Source organism: Carica papaya, chromosome 8, assembly GCF_054855325.1.
Source record: "Carica papaya isolate Zhongbai chromosome 8, ASM5485532v1, whole genome shotgun sequence".
In the NCBI taxonomy this organism is placed as follows: domain Eukaryota; kingdom Viridiplantae; phylum Streptophyta; class Magnoliopsida; order Brassicales; family Caricaceae; genus Carica; species Carica papaya.
In genome coordinates this window covers 19,755,311-19,778,895 of record NC_142316.1, presented here as the reverse complement: position 1 = coordinate 19,778,895, position 23,585 = coordinate 19,755,311, and the positions used below count along the sequence as shown (strand labels likewise).

The 23,585-nt window shown below is 46.4% G+C and overlaps 4 non-coding genes and 39 pseudogenes across 4 annotated transcripts; 2 read left to right on the top strand and 41 right to left on the bottom strand.

Moving 5' to 3' along the window:
* Nucleotides 1–102: 102 nt before the first annotated feature.
* Nucleotides 103–221, bottom strand: LOC148250072 (5S ribosomal RNA; annotated as a pseudogene).
* An 876-nt stretch (nucleotides 222–1,097) lies between these two features.
* LOC148250071 (5S ribosomal RNA) lies at nucleotides 1,098–1,216 on the bottom strand (annotated as a pseudogene).
* Nucleotides 1,217–1,419: 203 nt separating this feature from the next.
* LOC148250070 (5S ribosomal RNA) lies at nucleotides 1,420–1,537 on the bottom strand (annotated as a pseudogene).
* Nucleotides 1,538–2,098: 561 nt separating this feature from the next.
* Nucleotides 2,099–2,217, bottom strand: LOC148250069 (5S ribosomal RNA; annotated as a pseudogene).
* Nucleotides 2,218–2,422: 205 nt separating this feature from the next.
* LOC148250068 (5S ribosomal RNA) lies at nucleotides 2,423–2,541 on the bottom strand (annotated as a pseudogene).
* A 558-nt stretch (nucleotides 2,542–3,099) lies between these two features.
* Nucleotides 3,100–3,218, bottom strand: LOC148250067 (5S ribosomal RNA; annotated as a pseudogene).
* A 561-nt stretch (nucleotides 3,219–3,779) lies between these two features.
* LOC148250066 (5S ribosomal RNA) lies at nucleotides 3,780–3,898 on the bottom strand (annotated as a pseudogene).
* A 209-nt stretch (nucleotides 3,899–4,107) lies between these two features.
* Nucleotides 4,108–4,226, bottom strand: LOC148250065 (5S ribosomal RNA; annotated as a pseudogene).
* Nucleotides 4,227–4,430: 204 nt separating this feature from the next.
* LOC148250064 (5S ribosomal RNA) lies at nucleotides 4,431–4,548 on the bottom strand (annotated as a pseudogene).
* Nucleotides 4,549–5,109: 561 nt separating this feature from the next.
* On the bottom strand, nucleotides 5,110–5,228 carry LOC148250063 (5S ribosomal RNA; annotated as a pseudogene).
* A 202-nt stretch (nucleotides 5,229–5,430) lies between these two features.
* LOC148250062 (5S ribosomal RNA) lies at nucleotides 5,431–5,549 on the bottom strand (annotated as a pseudogene).
* A 563-nt stretch (nucleotides 5,550–6,112) lies between these two features.
* LOC148250061 (5S ribosomal RNA) lies at nucleotides 6,113–6,231 on the bottom strand (annotated as a pseudogene).
* A 564-nt stretch (nucleotides 6,232–6,795) lies between these two features.
* LOC148250060 (5S ribosomal RNA) lies at nucleotides 6,796–6,914 on the bottom strand (annotated as a pseudogene).
* A 204-nt stretch (nucleotides 6,915–7,118) lies between these two features.
* LOC148250059 (5S ribosomal RNA) lies at nucleotides 7,119–7,237 on the bottom strand. The gene has a single exon (XR_015814264.1). It is a non-coding gene; the product is annotated as a 5S ribosomal RNA (ribosomal RNA).
* A 532-nt stretch (nucleotides 7,238–7,769) lies between these two features.
* LOC148250058 (5S ribosomal RNA) lies at nucleotides 7,770–7,888 on the bottom strand (annotated as a pseudogene).
* A 209-nt stretch (nucleotides 7,889–8,097) lies between these two features.
* On the bottom strand, nucleotides 8,098–8,216 carry LOC148250057 (5S ribosomal RNA; annotated as a pseudogene).
* An 861-nt stretch (nucleotides 8,217–9,077) lies between these two features.
* LOC148250056 (5S ribosomal RNA) lies at nucleotides 9,078–9,196 on the bottom strand (annotated as a pseudogene).
* A 205-nt stretch (nucleotides 9,197–9,401) lies between these two features.
* On the bottom strand, nucleotides 9,402–9,520 carry LOC148250055 (5S ribosomal RNA; annotated as a pseudogene).
* An 885-nt stretch (nucleotides 9,521–10,405) lies between these two features.
* On the bottom strand, nucleotides 10,406–10,523 carry LOC148250054 (5S ribosomal RNA; annotated as a pseudogene).
* Nucleotides 10,524–11,084: 561 nt separating this feature from the next.
* Nucleotides 11,085–11,203, bottom strand: LOC148250053 (5S ribosomal RNA; annotated as a pseudogene).
* Nucleotides 11,204–11,407: 204 nt separating this feature from the next.
* On the bottom strand, nucleotides 11,408–11,526 carry LOC148250052 (5S ribosomal RNA). Its single transcript, XR_015814827.1, has one exon. It is a non-coding gene; the product is annotated as a 5S ribosomal RNA (ribosomal RNA).
* A 561-nt stretch (nucleotides 11,527–12,087) lies between these two features.
* Nucleotides 12,088–12,206, bottom strand: LOC148250051 (5S ribosomal RNA; annotated as a pseudogene).
* Nucleotides 12,207–12,769: 563 nt separating this feature from the next.
* LOC148250050 (5S ribosomal RNA) lies at nucleotides 12,770–12,888 on the bottom strand. The gene has a single exon (XR_015814611.1). It is a non-coding gene; the product is annotated as a 5S ribosomal RNA (ribosomal RNA).
* A 220-nt stretch (nucleotides 12,889–13,108) lies between these two features.
* Nucleotides 13,109–13,227, bottom strand: LOC148250049 (5S ribosomal RNA; annotated as a pseudogene).
* A 235-nt stretch (nucleotides 13,228–13,462) lies between these two features.
* On the bottom strand, nucleotides 13,463–13,581 carry LOC148250048 (5S ribosomal RNA; annotated as a pseudogene).
* A 205-nt stretch (nucleotides 13,582–13,786) lies between these two features.
* Nucleotides 13,787–13,905, bottom strand: LOC148250047 (5S ribosomal RNA; annotated as a pseudogene).
* Nucleotides 13,906–14,468: 563 nt separating this feature from the next.
* On the bottom strand, nucleotides 14,469–14,587 carry LOC148250046 (5S ribosomal RNA; annotated as a pseudogene).
* A 559-nt stretch (nucleotides 14,588–15,146) lies between these two features.
* On the bottom strand, nucleotides 15,147–15,265 carry LOC148250045 (5S ribosomal RNA; annotated as a pseudogene).
* A 563-nt stretch (nucleotides 15,266–15,828) lies between these two features.
* On the bottom strand, nucleotides 15,829–15,947 carry LOC148250044 (5S ribosomal RNA; annotated as a pseudogene).
* Nucleotides 15,948–16,156: 209 nt separating this feature from the next.
* LOC148250043 (5S ribosomal RNA) lies at nucleotides 16,157–16,275 on the bottom strand (annotated as a pseudogene).
* A 203-nt stretch (nucleotides 16,276–16,478) lies between these two features.
* LOC148250042 (5S ribosomal RNA) lies at nucleotides 16,479–16,596 on the bottom strand (annotated as a pseudogene).
* A 560-nt stretch (nucleotides 16,597–17,156) lies between these two features.
* LOC148250041 (5S ribosomal RNA) lies at nucleotides 17,157–17,275 on the bottom strand (annotated as a pseudogene).
* A 561-nt stretch (nucleotides 17,276–17,836) lies between these two features.
* On the bottom strand, nucleotides 17,837–17,955 carry LOC148250040 (5S ribosomal RNA; annotated as a pseudogene).
* Nucleotides 17,956–18,159: 204 nt separating this feature from the next.
* On the bottom strand, nucleotides 18,160–18,277 carry LOC148250039 (5S ribosomal RNA; annotated as a pseudogene).
* A 561-nt stretch (nucleotides 18,278–18,838) lies between these two features.
* On the bottom strand, nucleotides 18,839–18,957 carry LOC148250038 (5S ribosomal RNA; annotated as a pseudogene).
* Nucleotides 18,958–19,161: 204 nt separating this feature from the next.
* On the bottom strand, nucleotides 19,162–19,280 carry LOC148250037 (5S ribosomal RNA; annotated as a pseudogene).
* Nucleotides 19,281–19,622: 342 nt separating this feature from the next.
* LOC148250036 (5S ribosomal RNA) lies at nucleotides 19,623–19,741 on the bottom strand (annotated as a pseudogene).
* Nucleotides 19,742–20,300: 559 nt separating this feature from the next.
* LOC148250035 (5S ribosomal RNA) lies at nucleotides 20,301–20,419 on the bottom strand. Its single transcript, XR_015815630.1, has one exon. It is a non-coding gene; the product is annotated as a 5S ribosomal RNA (ribosomal RNA).
* Nucleotides 20,420–20,626: 207 nt separating this feature from the next.
* LOC148250034 (5S ribosomal RNA) lies at nucleotides 20,627–20,744 on the bottom strand (annotated as a pseudogene).
* A 560-nt stretch (nucleotides 20,745–21,304) lies between these two features.
* On the bottom strand, nucleotides 21,305–21,424 carry LOC148250033 (5S ribosomal RNA; annotated as a pseudogene).
* Nucleotides 21,425–21,985: 561 nt separating this feature from the next.
* LOC148250032 (5S ribosomal RNA) lies at nucleotides 21,986–22,104 on the bottom strand (annotated as a pseudogene).
* An 856-nt stretch (nucleotides 22,105–22,960) lies between these two features.
* Nucleotides 22,961–23,078, top strand: LOC148250031 (5S ribosomal RNA; annotated as a pseudogene).
* Nucleotides 23,079–23,282: 204 nt separating this feature from the next.
* On the top strand, nucleotides 23,283–23,401 carry LOC148250030 (5S ribosomal RNA; annotated as a pseudogene).
* The last annotated feature ends 184 nt before the right edge of the window (nucleotides 23,402–23,585 follow it).

Genomic DNA, 23,585 nt, shown 5'->3' with positions numbered 1-23,585 from the left:
TATCGATTAAAATGCCCCTTCTTCTTGACTCACATTTGCGTATAAACCAGCGGACCCTAGTTTCAGTCGCGCGTAACGTCGAGCGACCCGTCTGAAAAAAAATTGGTGCGACACGAGGACTTCCCAGGAGGTCACTCATCCGAGTACTACTCTCACCCAAGCACAATTAACTGTGGAGTTCTGATGGGATCCGGTGCATTAGTGCTGGTATGATCGCACCCGTTTAATTCCGCTCTGCAAATACATAAACTCCATGCCCTTTCTTCCCCCTCCCGTCATTTGTTTCCTTGTGCGTGAGCACTGCACCTCCCGTGCTCGTTCTAATATCAAGTAAAATGCTACGGTGTCATGACTCACATTTGCGAATAAACCTGAGGACCATAATTCAAGTCGTGCGTATCGTCGAAAGAATCATCTGCAAAAAAATGGGTGCAACACGAGAACTTCCTAAGAAAATGGGTGAAATATAAGGACTTCGCAGGAGGTCACCCATCCTAGTGCTACTTTCGCCCAAACACCCTTAACTTGCAAAGTTCTGATAGAATCCGGTGCATTGGTGCTGGTATGATTGTTCATGTTTCATTCTGCGCTGCAAATACATACACTTTTTCGCCCTCCATCCCCCCTCCCGTCATTTGTTTCCTTGTGCGTGCACTCTGCATCTCTCCTTCTCTTTCTAATATCGATTAAATGCCCCTGCTTCTTGACTCACATTTGCGTATAAACCAATGGACCCTAGTTTCAGTCGCGCGTAACGTCGAACGACCCGTCTGAAAAAAAAAATTAGTGCGACACGAGGACTTCCCAGGAGGTCAACCATCCGAGTACTACTCTCGCCCAAGAACACTTAATGGGATCCGGTGCATTAGTGCTGGTATGATCGCACCTGTTTAATTTCGCGCTGTAAATACATAAACTCCTTCTCCTTTCTTTCCCCTCCCGTCATTCGTTTCCTTGTGCATGCGCACTGCACCTCTCGTTCTCATTCAAATATCAAGTAAAATGCCACGGCGCCGTGACTCACATTTGCCAATAAATCTGCGGACCATAATAAAAGTCGCGCGTAACGTCGAACGGCACATCTGAAAAAAAGAAAATGGGTGCGACACGAGAACTTCCCAGGAGGTAACCGATCATTGTACTACTTTCGCCAAAGCACACTTAACTGTGGAGTTCTGATGGGATCCGGTGCATTTGTGCTGGTGTGACCGCACCTGTTTAATTTCGTGCGGAAAATACATACACTACTTCTTCCCTCCCCCCTCCCATCATTTGTTTCCTTGTGCGTTCACACTGCACCTCTCCTTCTCATTCTAACATCGATGAAAATGCCCCTGATTCTTGACTCACATTTGCGTATAAACCAGCGGACCATAGTTCCAGTCGCGCGTAACGTCGAACGACCCATCTGAAAAAAAATTGTTGCGATACGAGAACTTCCCAAGAGGTCACCCATCCGAGTACTACTCTCGCCCAAGCACACTTAACTGCATAGTTCTGATGGGATCAAGTGCATTAGTGCTGGTATGATGCCACTTGTTTAATTTTGCGCTTCAAATACACACACTCCTTCTCTTTTCTTCCTCCTCCCGTCATTTGTTTCCTTGTGCGTGCGCACTGCACCTCCCGTAGTCGTTCTAATATCAAGTAAAATGCCACGGCGCCGTGACTCACCTTTGCAAATGAACTAGCGGTTTATAATTCTATTCGCGCGTAACGTCGAAAGAATCATCTCCAAAAAGATGGGTGCAACACGAGGACCTCCCAAGAAAATGGGTAAAATATAAGGACTTCGCAGGAGGTCACCCATCCGAGTACTTTTCTCGCCCAAGCACCCTTAACTGCGGAGTTCTGATAGAATCCGTTGCATTAGTGCTGGTATGATCCCTCATGTTTCATTCTGCACTGCAAATACATACACTCTTTCTTCTTCCATCCCCCGTCCCGTCATTTGTTTCCTTGTGCGTGCGCACTGCACCTCTCGTTCTCGTTCAAATATCAAGTAAAATGCCACGGCGCCGTGACTCACCTTTGCAAATGAACCAGCGGGTTATAAATTTATTCGCGCGTAACGTCGAACAACCCATCCGAAAAAAAATAGGTGCAACACAAGGGCTTCCCAAGTAGTCACCCATCCGAGTACTACTCTCGCCCAAGTACACTTAACTGCGGAATTCTGATGGGATCCGGGGCTTTAGTGCTGGTATGATCGCACCTGTTTAAATTCGCGCTGCAAATACATACATTCCTTCTCCTTTCTTCCCCCTCCCGTCATTTGTTTCCTTGTGCGTTCACACTTCACCTCTCATTCTCGTTCTAATATCGATTAAAATGCCCCTGCTTCTTGACTGACATTTGCGTATAAACCAGCGGACCCTAGTTCCAGACGCGCGTAACGTCGAACGACCCGTCTCAAAAAAAATTGGTGCGACACGAGAACTTACCAGGAGGTCACCCATCCGAGGACTAATCTCGCCCAAGCACACTTCACTGCGGAGTTCTAATGGGATCCGGTGCATTAGTGCTGGTATGATCGCACCTGTTTAATTTCGCGCTGCAAATACATAAACTCATTCCCCTTTCTTCCCCCTCCCGTCATTTGTTTCCTTGTGCGTGCGCACTGCACCTCCTGTTCTCGTTCTAATATCAAGTAAAATGCTACAGCTTCGTGACTCACATTTGTGAATAAACCTGAGGACCATAATTCAAGTCGCGCGTAACGTCGAAAGAATCATCTGCAAAAAAATGGGTGCAACACGAGGACTACACAAGAAAATGGGTGAAATATAAGGACTTCGCAGGAGGTAACCCATGCTAGTACTACTCTCGCCCAAGCACCCTTACCTACGGAGTTCTGATAGAATCCGTTGCATTAGTGCTGGTATGATCGCACCTGTTTCATTTCGTGCTAAAAATACATACACTCCTTCTCCTTCCCTCCCCCTCCCATCAATTGTTTCCTTGTGCGTTCACACTGCACCTCTCCTTCTCGTTCTAATATCGATTAAAATGGCCCTGCTTCTTGACTCACATTTGCGTATAAACCAGCGGACCCCAGTTCCAGTCGCACGTAACGTCGAACAACCCGTCTAAAAAAAATTGGTGCGACACGAGGACTTCCCAGGAGGTCACCCATCCGAGTACTACTTTCGGCCAAGCACACTTAACTGCGGAGTTATGATGGGATCCGGTGCATTAGTGGTGGTATGATCGTATCCGTTTAATTCTGCGCTGCAAATACATAAACTCCTTCTCCTTTCTTCCCCATCTCGTCATTTGTTTCCTTGTGCGTGCGCACTGCACCTCCCGTACTCGTTCTAATATAAAGTAAATGCTACGATTTCGTGACTCACATTTGCGAATAAACCTGAGGACCATAATTCAAGTCGCGCGTATCGTCGAAAGAATCATCTGCAAAAAAATGTATGCAACATGAGGACTTCCTGAGAAAATGGGTGAAATATAAGGACTTCGCAGGAGGTCACCCATCCTAGTGCTACTCTCGCCCAAACACCCTTAACTTGCGGAGTTCTGATAGAATCCGTTGGATTGGTGCTGGTATGATTGCTCATGTTTTATTCTACGCTGCAAATACATACACTTTTTCTCCCTCCATCCCCCCTCCTGTCATTTGTTTCCTTGTGCGTGAACTCTGCATCTCTCCTTCTCGTTCTAATATCGATTAAAATGCCCCTGCTTCTTGACTCATATTTGCGTATAAACCAGGGGACCTTAGTTCCAGTCGCGCGTAACATCGAACGACCCGTCTGAAAAAAAAAATAGTGCGTCACGACGACTTCCCAGGAGGTCACCCATTTGAGTACTACTCTCGCCCAAGCACACTTAACTGCGGAGTTCTAATGGGATCCGGTGCATTAGTGCTGGTATGATCGCACCTGTTTAATTTCGCGCTGCAAATACATAAATTCCTTCTCCTTTCTTCCCCCTCCCGTCATTCGTTTCCTTGTGCGTGCGCACTGCACCTCTCGTTCCCGTTCAAATATCAAGTACAATACCACGGCGCCGTGACTCACATTTGCGAATAAATCTGCGGACCATAATTAAAGTTGCGCGTAACGTCGAACGGCACATCTGAAAAAAAGAAAATCGGCGCAACACGAGAACTTCCCAGGAGGTAACCCATCATTGTACTACTTTCGCCAAAGCACACTTAACTGCGGAGTTCTGATGGGATCCGGTGCATTTGTGCTGGTGTGACCGCGCCTGTTTAATTTCGTGCTGAAAATACATTCACTCCTTCTTCCCTCCCCCCCTCCCATCATTTGTTTCCTTGCGCGTTCACACTGCACCTCTCCTTATCGTTCTAACATCGATGAAAATGCCCCTGATTCTTGACTCACATTTGCGTAGAAACCAGCAGACCATAGTTCCAGTCGCGCGTAACGTCGAACGACCCATCTGAAAAAAAATTGTTGCGATACGAGAACTTCCCAAGAGGTCACCCATCCGAGTACTACTCTCGCCTAAGCACACTTAACTGCAGAGTTCTGATGGGATCAAGTACATTAGTGCTGGTATGATGCCACTTGTTTAATTTTGCGCTTCAAATACATACACTCCTTCTCTATTCTTCCTCCTCCCGTCATTTGTTTCCTTGTGCGTGCGCACTGCACCTCCCGTACTCGTTCTAATATTAAGTAAAATGCCACGGCGCCGTGACTCACCTTTGCAAATGAACCAACGGTTTATAATTCTATTCGCGCGTAACGTCGAAAGAATCATCTGTAAAAAGATGGGTACAACACGAGGACCTCCCAAGAAAATGGGTGAAATATAAGGACTTCGCAGGAGGTCACCCATCCGAGTACTTTTCTTGCCCAAGCACCCTTAACTGTGGAGTTCTGATAGAATCCGTTGCATTAGTGCTGGTACGATCCCTCATGTTTCATTCTGCACTGCAAATACATACACTCTTTCTCCTTCCATCCCCCGTCCCGTCATTTGTTTCCTTGTGCGTGCGCACTGCACCTCTCCTTCTCGTTCAAATATCAAGTAAAATGCCACGGCGCCGTGACTCACCTTTGCAAATGAACAAGCGGTTTAGAATTCCATTCGCGCGTAACGTCGAACAACCCATCTGAAAAAAAATAGGTGCAACACGAGGGCTTCCCAGGTGGTCACCGATCCGAGTACTACTCTCGCCCAAGCACACTTAACTGCGGAGTTCTGATGGGATCCGGGGCTGTAGTGCTGGTATGATCGCACCTGTTTAATTTCGCGCTGCAAATACATACACTCCTCCTTTCTTCCCCCTCCCGTCATTTGTTTCCGTGTGCGTTCACACTTCACCTCTCATTCTCGTTCTAATATCAATTAAATTGCCCCTGCTTCTTGACTCACATTTGCGTATAAACCAGGAGACCCTAGTTCCAGACGCGCGTAACGTCGAACGACCCGTCTGAAAAAAAATTTGTGCGACACGAGGACTTCCAAGGAGATCAACCATCCGAGTACTAATCTCGCCCAAGCACACTTAACTGCGGAGTTCGGATGGGATCCGGGGCTTTAGTGCTGGTATGATTGCACCTGTTTAGTTTTGCGCTGCAAATACATAAACTCATTCCCCTTTCTTCCCCCTCCCGTCATTTGTTTCCTTGTGCGTGCGCACTGCACCTCCCATTCTCGTTCTAATATCAAGTAAAACGCTACAGCGCCGTGACTCACATTTGCGAATAAAGCTGAGGACCATAATTCAAGTCATGCGTAACGTCGAAAGAATCATCTGCAAAAAAATGGGTGCAACACGAGGACTTCACAAGAAAATTGGTGAAATATAAGGACATCGCAGGAGGTAACCCATGGTAGTACTACTCTCGCCCAAGCACCCTTACCTACGGAGTTCTGATAGAATCCGTTGCATTTGTGCTGGTTTCATCGCACCTGTTTCATTTCGTGCTGAAAATACATACACTCCTTCTCCTTCCCTCCCCCTCCCATCAATTGTTTCCTTGTGCGTTCACACTGCACCTCTCCTTCTCGTTCAAATATCAAGTAAAATGCCACGGCGCCGTGACTCACATTTGCGAATAAATCTGCGGACCATAATTAAAGTCGCGCGTAACGTCGAACGGCACTTCTGAAAAAAAGAAAATGGGTGTAACACTAGAACTTCCCAGGAGGTAACCCATCATTGTACTACTTTCGCCAAAGCACACTTAACTGCGGAGTTCTGATGGGATCCGGTGCATTAGTGCTGGTATGATCGCTCCCGTTTAATTCCGCGCTGCAAATACATAAACTCCTTCTCCTTTCTTCTCCCTCCCATCATTTGTTTCCTTGTGCGTGAGCACTGCACCTCTCGTGCTCGTTCTAATGTAAAGTAAAATGCTACGGTGCCGTGACTCACATTTGCGAATAAACCTGTGGACCATAATTCAAGTCGCGCGTATCGTCGAAAGAATCATCTGCAAAAAAATAGGTACAACAAGAGGACTTCCTAAAAAAATGGGTGAAAAATAAGGACTTCGCAGGAAGTCACCCATCCTAGTGCTACTCTCGCCCAAGCACCCTTAACTTGCGGAGTTCTGATAGAATCCGTTGCATTGGTGCTGGTATGATCGCACCTGTTTCATTTCGCGCTGCAAATACATAAACTCCTTCTCCTTTCTTCCCCCTCCCATGATTTTTTTCCTTGTGCGTGCGCACTGCACCTCTCGTTCTTGTTCAAATATCAAGTAAAATCCCACGGCGCCGTGACTCACATTTGTGAATAAATCTGCGGACCATAATTAAAGTCGCGCGTAACGTCGAACGGCACATTTGAAAAAAAGAAAATGGGTGCAACACAAGAACTTCCCAGGAGGTAACCCATCATTGTACTACTTTCGTCAAAGCACACTTAACTGCGGAGTTCTGATGGGATCCGGTGCATTTGTGCTGGTGTGACCGCACCTGTTTAATTTCGTGCTGAAAATACATACACTCCTTCTTCCCTCCCCCCCTCCCATCATTTGTTTCCTTGTGCGTTCACACTGCACCTCTCCTTCTCGTTCTAATATCGATTAAAATTCTCCAGATTCTTGACTCACATTTGCGTATAAACCAGCGGACCATAGTTCCAGTAGCGCGTAACGTTGAACGACCCATCTGAAAAAAAATTGTTGCGATACGAGGACTTCCCAAGAGGTCACCCATCCGAGTACTACTCTCGCCCAAGCACACTTAACTGCGGAGTTCTGATGGGATCCGGTGCATTAGTGCTGGTATGATCGCACCTGTTTAATTCCGTGCTGCAAATACATAAAATCCTTCTCCTTTCTTCCCCCTCCCGTAATTTCTTTCCTTGTGCGTGCGCACTGCACCTACCGTGCTCGTTCTAATATCAAATAAAATGCTACGGTGCCGTGACTCACATTTGCGAATAAACCTGAGGACCATAATTTAAGTCGCGCTTATCGTCGAAAGAATTATCTGCAAAAAAATAGGTGAAATATAAGGACTTCGCAGGAGGTCACCCATCCTAGTGCTACTCTCGCCCAAGCACCCTTAACTTGTGGAGTTCTGATAGAATCAGTTGCATTGGTGCTGGTATGATTGCTCATGTTTCATTCTGTGCTGCAAATACATACACTTTTTCTCCCTCCATCCCCCCTCCAGTCATTTGTTTCCTTGTGCGTGCACTCTGCATCTCTCCTTCTCGTTCTAACATCGATTAAAATGCCCCTGCTTCTTCACTCACATTTGCGTATAAACCAGTGGACCCTAGTTCCAGTCACGCGTAACGTCGAACGACCCGTCTGAAAAAAAAATTAGTGCGACACGAGGACTTCTCAGGAGGTCACCCATCTGAGTATTACTCTCGCCCAAGCACAATTAACTGCGGAGTTCTGATGGGATCCGGTGCATTAGTGCTAGTACGATCGAATCTGTTTAATTTCGAGCTGCAAATACATAAATTCCTTCTCCTTTCTTCCCCCTCCCGTCATTTGTTTCCAAGTGCGTGCGCACTGCACCTTTCGTTCTCGTTCAAATATCAAGTACAATGCCACGGCGCCGTGACTCACATTTGCGAATAAATCTGCGGACCATAATTAAAGTCGCGCGTAACGTCGAACGGCACATCTGAAAAAAAGAAAATGGGTGCAACACGAGAACTTCCCACGAGGTAACCCATCATTATACTACTTTCACCAAAGCACACTTAACTGCGGAGTTCTGATGGGATCCGGTGCATTTGTGCTGGTATGATCGCACCTGTTTAATTTTGCGCTGCAAATACATACACTCCTTCTTCCCTCCCCCCTCCAATCATTTGTTTCCTTGTGCGTTCACACTGCACCTCTCCTTCTCGTTCTAATATCGATTAAAATGCCCCTGATTCTTTACTCACATTTGCGTATAAACAAGCGGACCATAGTTCCAGTCGCGCGTAACGTCGAACGACCCATCTGAAAAAAAATTGTTGCGATACGAGGACTTCCCAAGAGGTCACCCATCCGAGTACTACTCTCGCCAAAGCACACTTAACTGCAGAGTTCTGATGGTATGATGCCACTTGTTTAATTTTGCGCTTCAAATACATACACTCCCTCTCTTTTCTTCCTCATCCCGTTATTTATTTCCTTGTGCGTGCGCACTGCACCTCCCGTACTCGTTCCAATATCAAGTAAAATGCAACGGCGCCGTGACTCACATTTGCGAATAAACCTGCGGACTATAAATCAAGTCGCGCGTAACGTTGAAAGAATCATCTGCAAAAAGATGGGTGCAACACAAGGACCACCAAAGAAAATGGGTGAAATATAAGGACTTCGCAGGAGGTCACCCATCCGAGTACTTTTCTCGCCCAAGCACCCTTAACTGCGGAGTTCTGATAGAATCCGTTGCATTAGTGCTGATATGATCCCTCATGTTTCATTCTGCACTGCAAATACATACACTCTTTCTCCTTCCAACCCCCTCCCGTCATTTGTTTCCTTGTGCGTGCACTCTGCATCTCTCTTTCTCGTTCTAATATCAAGTAATATGCCCCGGCATCGTGACTCACCTTTGCAAATGAACCAGCGGTTTATAATTCCATTCGCGCGTAACGTCGAACAACCCATCCGAAAAAAAAATAGGTGCAACACGAGGGCTTCCCAGGTGGTGACCCATCCGAGTACTACTCTCGCCCAAGCACACTTAACTGCGGAGTTCTTATGGGATTCGGAGCTTTAGTGCTGGTATGATCGCACCTGTTTAATTTCGTGCTTCAAATACATACACTCCTTCTCATTTCTTCCCCCTCCCGTCATTTGTTTCCTTGTGCGTTCACACTTCACCTCTCATTCTCGTTCTAATATCAATTAAAATGCCCCTGCTTCTTGACTCACATTTGCGTATAAACCAGCGGACCCTAGTTCCAGAAGCGCGTAACGTCGAACGACCTGTCTGAAAAAAAATTGGTGCGACACAAGGACTTCCCAAGAGGTCACCCATCCGAGAACTAATCTCGCCCAAGCACACTTCCCTGCGGAGTTCTGATGGGATCCGGTGCATTAGTGCTGGTATGATCGCACCTATTTAATTTTGCGCTGTAAATACATAAATTCATTCCCTTTTCTTCCCCCTCCCGTCATTTGTTTCCTTGTGCGTGCGCACTGCACCTCCCGTTCTCGTTTTAATATCAAGTAAATAGCTACAGTGCCGTGACTCACATTTGCGAATAAACCTGAGGACCATAATTCAAGTCGCGCGTAACGTCGAAAGAATCATCTGCAAAAAAATGGGTGCAACACGAGGACTTCACAAGAAAATGGGTGAAATATAAGGACTTCGTAGGAGGTAACCCTTGCTAGTACAACTCTCGCCCAAGCACCCTTACATACGTAGTTCTGATAGAATTTGTTGCATTAGTGCTGGTATGATCGCACCAGTTTAATTTCGCGCTGCAAATACATAAACTCCATCTCCTTTCTTCCCCCTCCCGTCATTTGTTTCCTTGTGCATGCGCACTGCACCTCTCGTTCTCGTTCAAATATCAAGTAAAATGCCACAGCGCCGTGACTCACACTTACGAATAAATCTGCGGACCGTAATTAAAGTCGCAAGTAACGTCGAACGGCACATCTGAAAAAAAAAAATGGGTGCAACACGAGAACTTCCCAGGAGGTAACCCATCATTGTACTACTTTCGCCAAAACACACTTAACTGCGAAGTTCTGATGGGTTCCGGGGCACTAGTGCTAGTGTGACCGCACCTGTTTAATTTCGCGCTGAAAATATATACACTCCTTCTTCCCTACCCCCCTCCCATCATTTGTTTCCCTGTGCGTTCACACTGCACCTCTCATTCTCGTTCGAATATCGATTAAAATGCCCCTGATTCTTGACTCACATTTGCGTATAAACCAGCGGACCATAGTTCCAGTCCCGCGTAATGTCCAACGACCCATCTGAAAAAAAATTATTGCGATACGAGGACTTCCCAAGAGGTCACCCATCCGAGTACTACTCTCGCCCAAGCACCCTTAACTGCAGAGTTCTGATGGGATCCAGTACATTAGTGCTGGTATGATGCCACTTGTTTAATTTTGCGCTTCAAATACATACACTCCTTCTCTTTTCTTCCTCCTCCCGTTATTTGTTTCCTTGTGCGTGTGCACTGCACCTCCCGTACTCGTTCTAATATCAAGTAAAATGCCACGGCGCCGTGACTCACATTTGCGAATAAACCTGCGGACCATAAATCAAGTCGCGCGTAACGTCGAAAGAATCATCTGCAAAAAGATGGGTGCAACATGAGGACCTCCCAAGAAAATGGGTGAAATATAAGGACTTCGCAGGAGGTCACCCATCCGAGTACTTTTCTCGCCCAAACACCCTTAACTGCGGAGTTCTGATAGAATCCGTTGCATTAGTGCTGGTATGATCCCTCATGTTTCATTATGCACTGCAAATACATACACTCTTTCTCCTCCCATCCCCCCACCCATCATTTGTTTCCTTGTGCGTGCACTCTGCACCTCTCTTTCTCGTTCTAATATCAAATAATATGCCCCGGCACCGTGACTCACCTTTGCAAATGAACCAGCGGTTTATAATTCCATTCGCGCGTAACGTTGAACAACCCATCCGAGAAAAAAAAGGTGCAACACGAGGGCTTCCCAAGTGGTCACCCATCCGAGTACTACTCTCGCCCAAGCACACCTAACTGCGGAGTTCTGATGGGATCCGGAGCTTTAGTTCTGGTATGATCGCACCTGTTTAATTCCGCGCTGCAAATACATATACTCCTTCTCCTTTCTTCCCCCTCCGTCATTTGTTTCCTTGTGCGTTCACACTTCATCTCTTCTTCTCGTTCTAATATCGATTAAAATGCCCCTGCTTCTTGACTCACATTTGCGTATAAACCAGCGGACCCTAGTTCCAGACTCGCGTAACGTCGAACGACCCGTCTGAAAAAAAATTGGTGCGACACGAGGACTTTCCAGGAGGTCACCCATCTGAGTACTAATCTCGCCCAAGCACACTTAACTGCGGAGTTCTGAAGGGATCCGGTGCATTTGTGCTGGTATGATCGCACCTGTTTAATTTCGCGCTGCAAATACATAAACTCATTCCCCTTTCTTCCCCCTCCCGTCATTTCTTTCCTTGTGCGTGCGCACTGCACCGCCCGTGCTCGTTCTAATATCAAGTAAAATACTACGGTGCCGTGACTCACATTTGCGAATAAACCTGAGGACCATAATTCAAGTCGCGCGTATCGTCGAAAGAATCATCTGCAAAAAAATGGGTGCAACACGAGGACTTCCTAAGAAAATGGGTGAAATATAAGGACTTCGCAGGAGGTCACCCATCCTAGTGCTACTCTCGCCCAAGCACCCTTAACTTGCAGAGTTCTGAAAGAATCCGTTGCATTGGTGCTGGTATGATTGCTCATGTTTCATTCTGCGCTGCAAATACATACACTTTTTCTCCCTCCATCCCCCCTTCCGTCGTTTGTTTCCTTGTGCGTGCACTCTGCATCTCTCCTTCTCGTTCTAATATCGATTAAAATGCCCCTGCTTCTTGACTCACATTTGCGTATAAACCAGCGGACCCTAGTTCCAGTCGCGCGTAACGTCGAACGACCCGTCTGAAAAGAAATTAGTGCGACACGAGGACTTTCCAGGAGGTCACCCATCCGAGTACTAATCTCGCCCAAGCACACTTAACTGCGGAGTTTTGATGGGATCCGGTGCATTAATGCTGGTATGATCGCACCTGTTTAATTCCGCGCTGCAAATACATAAACTCCTTCTCCTTTCTTCCCCCTCAAGTCATTTGTTTCCTTGTGCGTGCGCACTGCACTTCTCGTTCTCGTTCAAATATCAAGTAAAATGCCACGGAGCCGTGACTCACATTTGCGAATAAATCTGCGAACCATAATTAAAGTCGCGCATAACGTCGAACGACACATCTAAAGAAAAGAAAATGGGTGCAACACGAGAACTTCACAAGAAAATGGGTGAAATATAAGGACTTCGCAGGAGGTAACCCATGCAAGTACTACTCTCGCCCAAGCACCCTTACCTACGGAGTTCTGATAGAATCCGTTCCATTAGTGCTGATATGATCGCACCTGTTTCATTTCGTGCTGAAAATACATACACTCCTTCTCCTTCCCTCCCCCTCCCATCAATTGTTTCCTTGTGCGTTCACACTGCACCTCTCCTTCTCGTTCTAATATCGATTAAAATGCCCCTGCTTCTTGACTCACATTTGCGTATAAAGCAGCGGACCCTAGTTCCAGTCGCGCGTAACGTCGAACGACCCGTCTGAAAAAAAATTGGTGCGACACGAGAACTTCCTAGGAGGTCACCCATCCGAGTACTACTCTCGCCCAAGCACACTTAACTCCGGAGTTCTGATGGGATCCGGTGCATTAGTGCTGGTATGATCACACCCTTTTAATTTCGCGCTGCAAATATATAAACTCCTTCTCCTTTCTTTCCCCTCCCGTCATTTGTTTCCTTGTGCATGCGCATTGCACCTCCCGTGCTCGTTCTAATATCAAGTAAAATGGTACGGTGCCGAGACGCACATATGTGAATAAACCTGAGGACCAAAATTCAAGTTACGCGTATCAAGTCGCGCGTAACGTCGAACGACCCGTCTGAAAAAAAAATTAGTGCGACAAAAGGACTTCCCAAGAGGTCACCCATCCGAGTACTACTCTCGACCAAGCACACTTAACTGCAGAGTTCTGATGGGATCCAGTGCATTAGTGCTGGTATGATGCCACTTGATTAATTTTGCGCTTCAAATAGATATACTCCTTCTCTTTTCTTCCACCCCCCGTCATTTGTTTCCTTGTGCGTGCGCACTGCACCTCCCATACTCGTTCTAATATCAAGTAAAATGCCACGGTGCCGTGACTCACATTTACGAATAAACCTGCGGACCATAAATCAAGTCGCGAGTAACGTCGAAAGAATCATCTGCAAAAAGATGGGTGCAACACGAGGACCTCCCAAGAAAATGGGTGAAATATATGGACTTCGCAGGAGGTAACCCATCCGAGTACTACTCTCGCCCAAGCACACTTAACTGCGGAGTTCTGATGGGATCCGGGGCTTTAGTGCTGGTATGATCGCACCTGTTTAATTTCGCGCTGCAAATACATACACTCCTTCTCCTTTATTCCCCCTCCCGTCAATTGTTTCCTTATGCGTTCACACTGCACCTCTCATTCTCGTTCTAATATTGATTAAAATGCCCCTGCTTCTTAACTCACATTTGAGTATAAACCAGCGCACCCTAGTTCCAGTCGCGCGTAACGTCGAACGACCCGTCTGAAAAAAAATTGTTGCGACACGAGAACTTCCCAGGAGGTCACCCATCCGAGTACTACTCTCGCCCAAGCACACTTAACTGCGGAGTTCTGATGAGATCAAGTGCATTAGTGCTGATATGATCGCACCCGTTTAATTTAGCGCTGCAAATACATAAACTCCTTCTCCTTTCTTTTCCCTCCCGTCATTTGTTTCCTTGTGCGTGCGCACTGCACCTCCCGTGCTCGTTCTAATATCAAGTAAAATGCTACGGTGCCGTGACTCACATTTGCGAATAAACCTGAGGACCATAATTCAAGTCGCGCGTATCGTCGAAAGAATCATCTGTAAAAAAATATGTGCAACACGAGGACTTCCTAAGAAAAAGGGTGAAATATAAGGACTTCGCAGGAGGTCACCCATCCTAGTGCTACTCTCGCCCAAGCACCCTTAACTTGCGGAGTTCTGATAGAATCCGTTGCATTGGTGCTGGTATGATTGCTCATGTTTCATTCTGCGCTGCAAATACATACACTTTTTCTCCCTCCATCTCCCCTCCCGTCATTTGTTTCCTTGTGCGTGCACTCTGCATCTCTCCTTCTCGTTCTAATATCGATTAAAATGCCTCTGCTTCTTGACTCACATTTGCGTATAAACCAGTGGACCCTAGTTCCAGTCGCGCGTAACGTCGAACGACCCGTCTGAAAAAAAAGATTAGTGCGACACGAGAACTTCCCAAGAGGTCACCCATCCGAGTACTAATCTCGCCCAAGCACACTTCACTGCGGAGTTCTGATTGGAACCGGTGCATTAGTGCTGAAATGATCGCACTTGTTTAATTTCGCGCTGCAAATACATAAACTCATTCCTCTTTCTTCCCCCTCCCGTCATTTGTTTCCTTGTGCGTGCGCACTGCACCTCCCGTTCTCGTTCTAATATCAAGTAAAATGCTACAGCGCCGTGACTCACATTTGCGAATAAACCTGAGGACCATAATTCAAGTCGCGCGTAACGTCGAAAGAATCATCTACACAAAAATGGGTGTAACATGAGGACTTAACAAGAAAATGGGTGAAATATAAGGACTTCACAGGAGGTTACCCATGCTAGTACTACTCTCGCCCAAGCACCCTTACCTACGGAGTTCTGATAGAATCCGTTGCATTAGTGCTGGTATGATCCCTCATGTTTCATTTCGTGCTGAAAATACATACACTCATTCTCCTTCCCTCCCCCTCCCATCAATTGTTTCCTTGTGCATTCACACTGCACCTCTCCTTCTCATTCTAATATCGATTAAAATTCCACTGCTTCTTAACTCATATTTGCGTATAAACCAGCGGATCCTAGTTCCAGTCGTGCGTAACGTCGAACGACCCGTCTGAAAAAAAATTGGTGCGACACAAGAACTTCCCAGGAGGTCACCCATACGAGTACTACTCTCGCCCAAGCACACTTCACTGTGGAGTTCTGATGGGATCCGGTTCATCAGTGCTGGTATGATCGCACCGATTTAATTCTGCGCTGCAAATACATAAACTCCTTCTCTTTTCTTCCCCCTCCCGTCATTTGTTTCCTTGTGCGTGCGCACTGCACCTCCCGTGCTCGTTCTAATATCAAGTAAAATGCTACGGTGCCGTGACTCACATTTGCGAATAAACCTGAGGACCATAATTCAAGTCGCACGTATCGTCGAAAGAATTATCTGCAAAAAAATGGGTGTAACACGAGGACTTCCTAAGAAAATGGGTGAAATATAATGACTTCGCAGGAGGTCACCCATCCTAGTGCTACTCTCGCCCAAGCACCCTTAACTTGCGGAGTTCTGATAGAATCCGTTACATTGGTGCTGGTATGATTGCTCATGTTTCATTCTGTGCTGCAAATACATACACTTTTTCTCCCTCCATCCCCCCTCCCGTCATTTGCTTCCTTGTGCGTGCACTCTGCATCTCTCCTTCTCGTTCTAATATCGATTAAAATGCCCCTGCTTCTTGACTCACATTTGCGTATAAACCAGTGGACCCTAGTTCCAGTCGCGCGTAACGTCGAACGACCCATCTGAAAAAAAAGATTAGTGCGACACGAGAACTTCCCAGGAGGTCACCCCTACGAGTACTACTCTCGCCCAAGCACACTTAACTGCTGAGTACTGATGGGATCTGGTGCATTAGTGCTGGTATGATCGCACCTGTTTAATTTCGCGCTGCAATTACATAAACTCCTTCTCATTTCATCCCCCTCCCGTCATTTGTTTCCTTGTGCGTGCGCACTGCACCTCTCGTTCTCGTTCAAATATCAAGTAAAAGGCCACGGCGCCGTGACTCACATTTGTGAATAAATCTGCGGACCATAATTAAAGTCGCGCGTAACGTCGAACAGCACCTCTGAAAAAAAGAAAATGGCTGCAACACGAGAACTTCCCAGGAGGTAACCCATCATTGTACTACTTTCGCCAAAACACACTTAACTGCGGAGTTCTGATGGGATCCGGTGCATTTGTGCTGGTGTGACCGCACCTGTTTAATTTCGTGCTGAAAATACATACACTCCTCCTTCCCTCCACCCTCCCATCATTTGTTTCCTTGTGCGTTCACACTGCACCTCTCCTTCTCGTTCTAATATCGATTAAAATGCCCCTAATTCTTGACTCACATTTGCGTATAAACCAGCGGACCATAGTTCCAGTCGTGCGTAACGTCGAACGATCCATCTGAAAAAAAATTGTTGCGATACGAGGACTTCCCAAGAGGTCACCCATCCGAGTACTACTCTCACCCAAGCACACTTAACTGCAGAGTTCTGATGGGATCCAGTGCATTAGTGCTGGTATGATGCCACTTGTTTAATTTTGCGCTTCAAATACATACACTCCTTCTCTTTTCTTCCTCCTCCCGTCATTTATTTCCTTGTGCGTGCGCACTGCACCTCCCGAACTTGTTCTTATATCAAGTAAAATTCTACAGCGCCATGACTAACATTTGCGAATAAATCTGAGGACCATAATTCAAGTCGTGCGTAACGTCGAAAGAATCATCTGCAAAAAAATGTGTGCAACACGAGGACTTCACAAGAAAATGGATGAAATATAAGGACTTCGCAGGAGGTAACCCATGCTAGTACTACTCTCGCCCAAGCACCCTTACCTATGGAGTTCTGATAGAATCCGTTGCATTAGTGCTGGCATGATCGCACCTGTTTCATTTTGTGCTGAAAATACATACACTCCTTCTCCTTCCCTCCCCCTCCCATCAATTGTTTCCTTGTGCGTTCACACTGCACCTCTCCTTCTTGTTCTAATATCGATTAAAATGCCACTGCTTCTTGACTCACATTTGAGTATAAACCAACAGACCCTAGTTCCAGTCGCGCGTAACGTCGAACGACCCGTCTGAAAAAAAATTGGTGCGACACGAGGACTTCTTAGGAGGTCTCCCATCCGAGTACTACTCTCGCCCAAGCACACTTAACTGCAGAGTTCTGATGGGATCTAGTGCATTAGTGCTGGTATGATGCCACTTGTTTAATTTTGCGCTTCAAATACATACACTCCTTCTCTTTTCTTCCTCCTCCTGTCATTTGTTTCCTTGTGCGTGCGCACTGCACCTCCCGTACTCGTTCTAATATCAAGTAAAATGCCACGGCGCCGTGACTCACATTTGCGAATAAACCTGCGGACCATAAATCATGTCGCGCGTAACGTCGAAAGAATCATTTGCAAAAAGATGGGTGCAACACGAGGACCTCCCAAGAAAATGGGTGAAATATAAGGACTTCGCAGGAGGTCACCCATCTGAGTACTTTTCTCACCCAAGCACCCTTAACTGCGGAGTTCTGATAGAATCCGTTACATTAGTGCTGGTATGATCCCTCATGTTTCATTCTGCACTGCAAATACATACACTCTTTCTCCTCCCATCCCCCCTCCCGTCATTTGTTTCCTTGTGCGTGCACTCTGTATCTCTCTTTCTCGTTCTAATATCAAGTAATATGCCTCGGCACAGTGACTCACCTTTGCAAATGAACCAGCGGTTTATAATTCCATTCGCGCGTAACGTCGAACAACCCATCCGAAAAAAAAATAAGTGCCACACGAGGGCTTCCCAGGTGGACACCCATCCGAGTACTACTCTCGCCCAAGCACACTTAACTGTGGAGTTCTAATGGGATCCGTAGCTTTAGTGCTGGTCTGATCGTACCTGTTTAATTTCGAACTGCAAATACATGCACTCCTTCTCCTTTCTTCCCCCTCCCGTCATTTGTTTCCTTGTGCGTTCACACTTCACCTCTCATTCTCGTTCTAATATCGATTAAAATGTCCCTGCTTTTTGACTCACATTTGCGTATAAACCAGTGGACCCTAGTTCCAGACGCGGTAACGTCGAACGACCCATCTGAAAAAAAATTGGTGCGACACGAGGACTTCCCAGGAGGTCAACCATCCGAGTACTAATCTCGCCAAGCACACTTAACTGCGGAATTCTGATGGCATCCGGGGCTTTAGTGCTGCTATGATCGCACCTGTTTAGTTTCGCGCTGCAAATACATACACTCCTTCTCCTTTCATCCCCCTTCCGTCATTTGTTTCCTTATGCGTTCACACTTCACCTCTCATTCTCGTTCTAATATCGATTAAAATGCCCCTGCTTCTTGACTCATATTTGCGTATAAACCAGCGGACCCTAGTTCCAGACGAGGGTAACATCGAACGACCCGTCTGAAAAAAAATTGGTGCGACACGAGGACTTCACAAGAAAATGGGTGAAATATAAGGACTTCGCAGGAGGTAACCCATGCTAGTACTCCTCCCGCCCAAGCACCCTAACCTACGGAGTTCTGATAGAATCTGTTGCATTAGTGCTGGTATGATCGCACCTGTTTCATTTCGTGCTGAAAATACATACACTCCTTCTCCTTCCCTCCCCCCTCCCATCATTTGTTTCCTTGTGCGTTCACACTGCACCTCTTTTTCTCATTCTAATATCGATTAATATGCCCCTGCTTCTTGACTCACATTTGCGTATAAACAAGTGGACCATAGTTCCAGTTGCGCGTAACGTCGAACGACCCATCTGAAAAAAAAAATTGTGCGACACGAGAACTTCCCAGGAGGTCACCCATCCGAGTACTACTCTCGCCCAAGAGCACTTAACTGCAGAGTTATGATGGGATCCGTTGCATTAGTGCTGGTATAATCGCACCCGTTTAATTTCGCGCTGCAAATACATAAACTCCTTCTCCTTTCTTTCCCCTCCCGTCATTTGTTTCCTTGTGCGTGCGCACTGCACCTCCCGTGCTCGTTTTAATATCAAGTAAAATGTTACGACGCCGTGACTCAATTTGCGAATAAACCTGAGGACCAAAATTCAAGTCGCGCGTAACATCGAAAGAATCATCTGCAAAAAAATGGGTGCAACACGAGGACTTCCCAAGTGGTCACCCATCCGAGTACTACTCTCGCCCAAGCACACTTAACTGCGGAGTTATGATGGCATCGGTTGCATTAATGCTGGTATGATCGCACCTGTTTAATTTCACGCTGCAAATACATAAACTCCTTCTCCTTTCTTCTCCCTCCCATCATTGTACTACTCTCGCCCAAGCACACTTAACTGCGGAGTTTTGATGGGATCCGGTGCATTTGTGCTGGTGTGAACGCACCTGTTTAATTTCGTGCTCAAAATACATACACTCCTTCTCATTTCTTCCCCCTCCCGTCATTTGTTTCCTTGTGCGTTCACACTTCACCTCTTATTCTCGTTCTAATATCGATTAAAATGCCCCTGCTTCTTGACTCACATTTGCGTATAAACCAGCGGACCCTAGTTCCAGACGCGCGTAACGTCGAACGACCTGTTTGAAAAAAAATTAGTGCAACACGAGGACTTCCCAGGAGGTCACCCATCCGAGTACTAATCTCGCCCAAGCACACTTCACAGCGGAGTTCTGATGGGATCCGGTGCATTAGTGCTGGTATGATCGCACCCGTTTAATTCCGCGCTGCAAATACATAAACTCCTTCTCCTTTCTTCCCCCTCCCATCATTTCTTTCCTTGTGCGTGCGCACTGCACCTCTCGTGCTCGTTCTAATATCTAGTAAAATACTACGGTGTTGTGGCTCACATTTGCGAATAAACCTGAGGACCATAATTCAAGTCGCGCGTAACGTCGAAAGAATCATCTGCAAAAAAATGGGTGCAACACGAGGACTTTATAAGAAAATTGGTGAAATATAAGGACTTCGCAGGAGGTAACCCATGCTAGTACTACTCTCGCCCAAGCACCCTTATCTATGGAGTTCTGATAGAATCCGATGCATTAGTGCTGGTATGATCGCACTTGTTTCATTTCGTGCTAAAAATACATACACTATTTCTCCTTCCCTCCCCCTCCCGTCATTTGTTTCCTTGTGCGTGCACTCTGCATCTCTCTTTCTCGTTCTAATATAGATTAAAATGCCCCTGCTTCTTGACTCACATTTGCGTATAAACCAGCGGACCCTAGTTCCAGTCGCGCATAACGTTGAACGACCCGTCTGAAAATAAATTGGTGCGACACGAGGACTTCCCAGGAGGTCACCCATCCGAGTACTACTCTCGCCCAAGCACACTTAACTGCGGAGTTCTGATGGGATCCGGTGCATTAGTGCTGGTATGATCGCACCCATTTAATTCAGCGCTGCAAATACATAAACTCCTTCTCCTTTCTTCCCCCTCCCGTCTTTTGTTTCCTTGTGCGTGCGCACTGCAACTCTCGTTCTCGTTTAAATATTAAGTAAAATGCCACAGCGCCGTGACTCACATTTGCGAATAAATCTGCGGACCATAATTAAAGTCGCGCGTAACGTCGAACGATCCATCTGAAAAAAAAAATTGTTGCGATACGAGGACTTCCCAAGAGGTCATCCATCCGAGTACTACTCTCGACCATGCACACTTAACTGCAGAGTTCTGATGGGATCCAGTGCATTAGTGCTGGTACGACGCCACTTGTTTAATTTTGCGCTTCAAATACATACACTCCTTCTCTTTTCTTCCTCCTCCCGTCATTTGTTTCCTTGTGCGTGCGCACTGCACCTCCCGTTCTCGTTCTAATATCAAGTAAAATTCTACAGCACCGTGACTCACATTTGCGAATAAACCTGAGGACCATAATTCAAATCGCGCGTAACGTCGAAAGAATCATCTGCAAAAAAATGGGTGCAACACAAGGACTTCACAAGAAAATGGGTGAAATATAAGGACTTCGCATGAGGTAACCCATGCTAGTACTACTCTCGCCCAAGCACCCTTACCTACGGAGTTCTGATAGAATCCGTTGCATTAGTGCTGGTATGATCGCACCTGTTTCATTTCGTGCTGAAAATACATACTCTCCTTCTCCTTCCCTCCCCCTGCCATCAATTGTTTCCTTGTGCGTTCACACTGCACCTCTCCTTCTCGTTCTAATATCGATTAAAATGCCCCTGCTTCTTGACTCACATTTGCATATAAACCAACGGACCCTAGTTCCAGTAGCGCGTAACGTCGAACAACCCGTCTGAAGAAAAATTGGTGAGACACGAGGACTTCCCAGGAGTCCTACCCATCCTAGTACTACTCTCGCCCAAGCACACTTAACTGCGGAGTTCTGATGGGATACGGTGCATTAGTGCTGGTATGATCGCAACCGTATAATTTAGCGCTGCAAATACATAAACTCCTTCTCCTTTCTTCCCCCTCCCGTCATTTGTTTCCTTGTGCGTGCGCACTGCACCTCCCGTGCTCGTTCTAATATCAAGTAAAATGCTACGGTGCCGTGACTCACATTTGCGAATAAACCTGCGGACCATAAATCAAGTCGCGCGTATCGTCGAAAGAATCATCTGCAAAAAAATGGGTGCAACACGAGGACTTCCTAAGAAAATGGGTGAAATATAAGGACTTCGCAGGAGGTCACCCATCCTAGTGCTACTCTCTCCCAAGCACCCATATCTTGCAGAGTTCTGAAAGAATCCCGTGCATTGGTGCTGGTATGATTGCTCATGTTTCATTCTACGCTTTAAATACATACACTTTTTCTCCCTCCATCCCCCCTCCCGTCATTTGTTTCCTTGTGCGTGCACTCTGCATCTCTGCTTCTCGTTCTAATATCGATTAAAATAACCCTGCTTCTTGACTCACATTTACGTATAAACCACCGGACCTTAGTTCCAATCGCGCGTAACGTCGAACGACCCGTCTGAAAAAAAATATGTGCAACACGAGGACTTCCCAGGAGGTCACCCATCCGAGTACTACTCTCTCCCAAGCACACTTAACTGCGGAGTTCTGATGGAATCCGATGCATTAATGCTGGTATGATCGCACCCGTTAAATTCCGCGCTGCAAATACATAAATTCCTTCTCCTTTCTTCCCCCTCCCATCATTTATTTCCTTGTGCGTGCGCACTGCACCTCCCGTGCTCGTTTTAATATCAAGTAAAATGCTACAGTACCGTGACTCACATTTGCGAATAAACCTGAGGACCATAATTCAAGTCGCGCGTATCGTCGAAAGAATCATCTGCAAAAAAATGGGTGCAACACGAGGACTTCCTGAGAAAATGGGTGAAATATAAGGACTTCGCAGGAGGTCACCCATCCTAGTGCTACTCTCGCCCAAGCACCCTTAACTTGCGGAGTTCTGATAGAATCCGTTGCATTGGTGCTGGTATGATTGCTCATGTTTCATTCTACGCTGCAAATACATACACTTTTTTCCCTCCATCCCTCCTCCCGTCATTTGTTTCCTTGTGCGTGCACTCTGCATCTCTCCTTCTCGTTCTAATATCGATTAAAATGCCCCTGCTTCTTGACTCACATTTGCGTATAAACCAGTGGACCCTAGTTCCAGTCACGAGTAACGTCGAACGACCCGTCTGAAAAAAAAAATTAGTGCGACACGAGGACTTCCCAGGAAGTCACCCATCCGAGTACTACTCTCGCCCAAGCACACTTATCTGCGGAGTTCTGATGGGATCCGGTGCATTAGTGATTCTTTCGACATTACGCGCGACTTGATTTATGGTCTGCAGGTTTATTCGCAAATTTGAGTCACGGCGCCGTGGAATTTTACTTGATATTATAACGAGTACGGGAGGTGCAGTGCGCACGCACAAGGAAACAAATGACGGGAGGAGGAAGAAAAGAGAAGGAGTGTATGTATTTGAAGCGCAAAATTAAACAAGTGGCATCATACCAGCACTAATGCACTGGATCCCATCAGAACTCTGCAGTTAAGTGTGCTTGGGCGAGAGTAGTACTCGGATGGGAGACCACTTAGGAAGTCCTCGTATCGCAACAATTTTTTTTCAGATGGGTTATTCGACGTTACGCGCGACTGGAACTATGGTCCGCTGGTTTATACGCAAATGTGAGTAAAAAATCAGGGGCATTTTTATCGATATTAGAACGAGAAGGAGAGGTGCAGTGTGAACGCACAAGGAAACAAATGATGGGAGGGGGGGAGGGAAGAAGGAGTGTATGTATTTTCAGCACGAAATTAAGCAGGTGCGGTCACACCAGCACAAATGCACCGGATCCCATCAGAACTCCGCAGTTAAGTATGCTTTGACGAAAGTAGTACAATGATGGGTTACCTCATGGGAAGTTCTCGTGTTGCACCCATTTTCTTTTTTTCAGATGTGCCGTGCGACGTTACGCGCGACTTTAATTATGGTCCGCAGATTTATTCGCAAATGCGAGTCACGATGCTGTGGCATTTTACTTGATATTTGAACGAGAACGAGAGGTGCAGTGCGCACGCACAAGGAAACAAATGACGGGAGGGGGAAGAAAGGAAAAGGAGTGT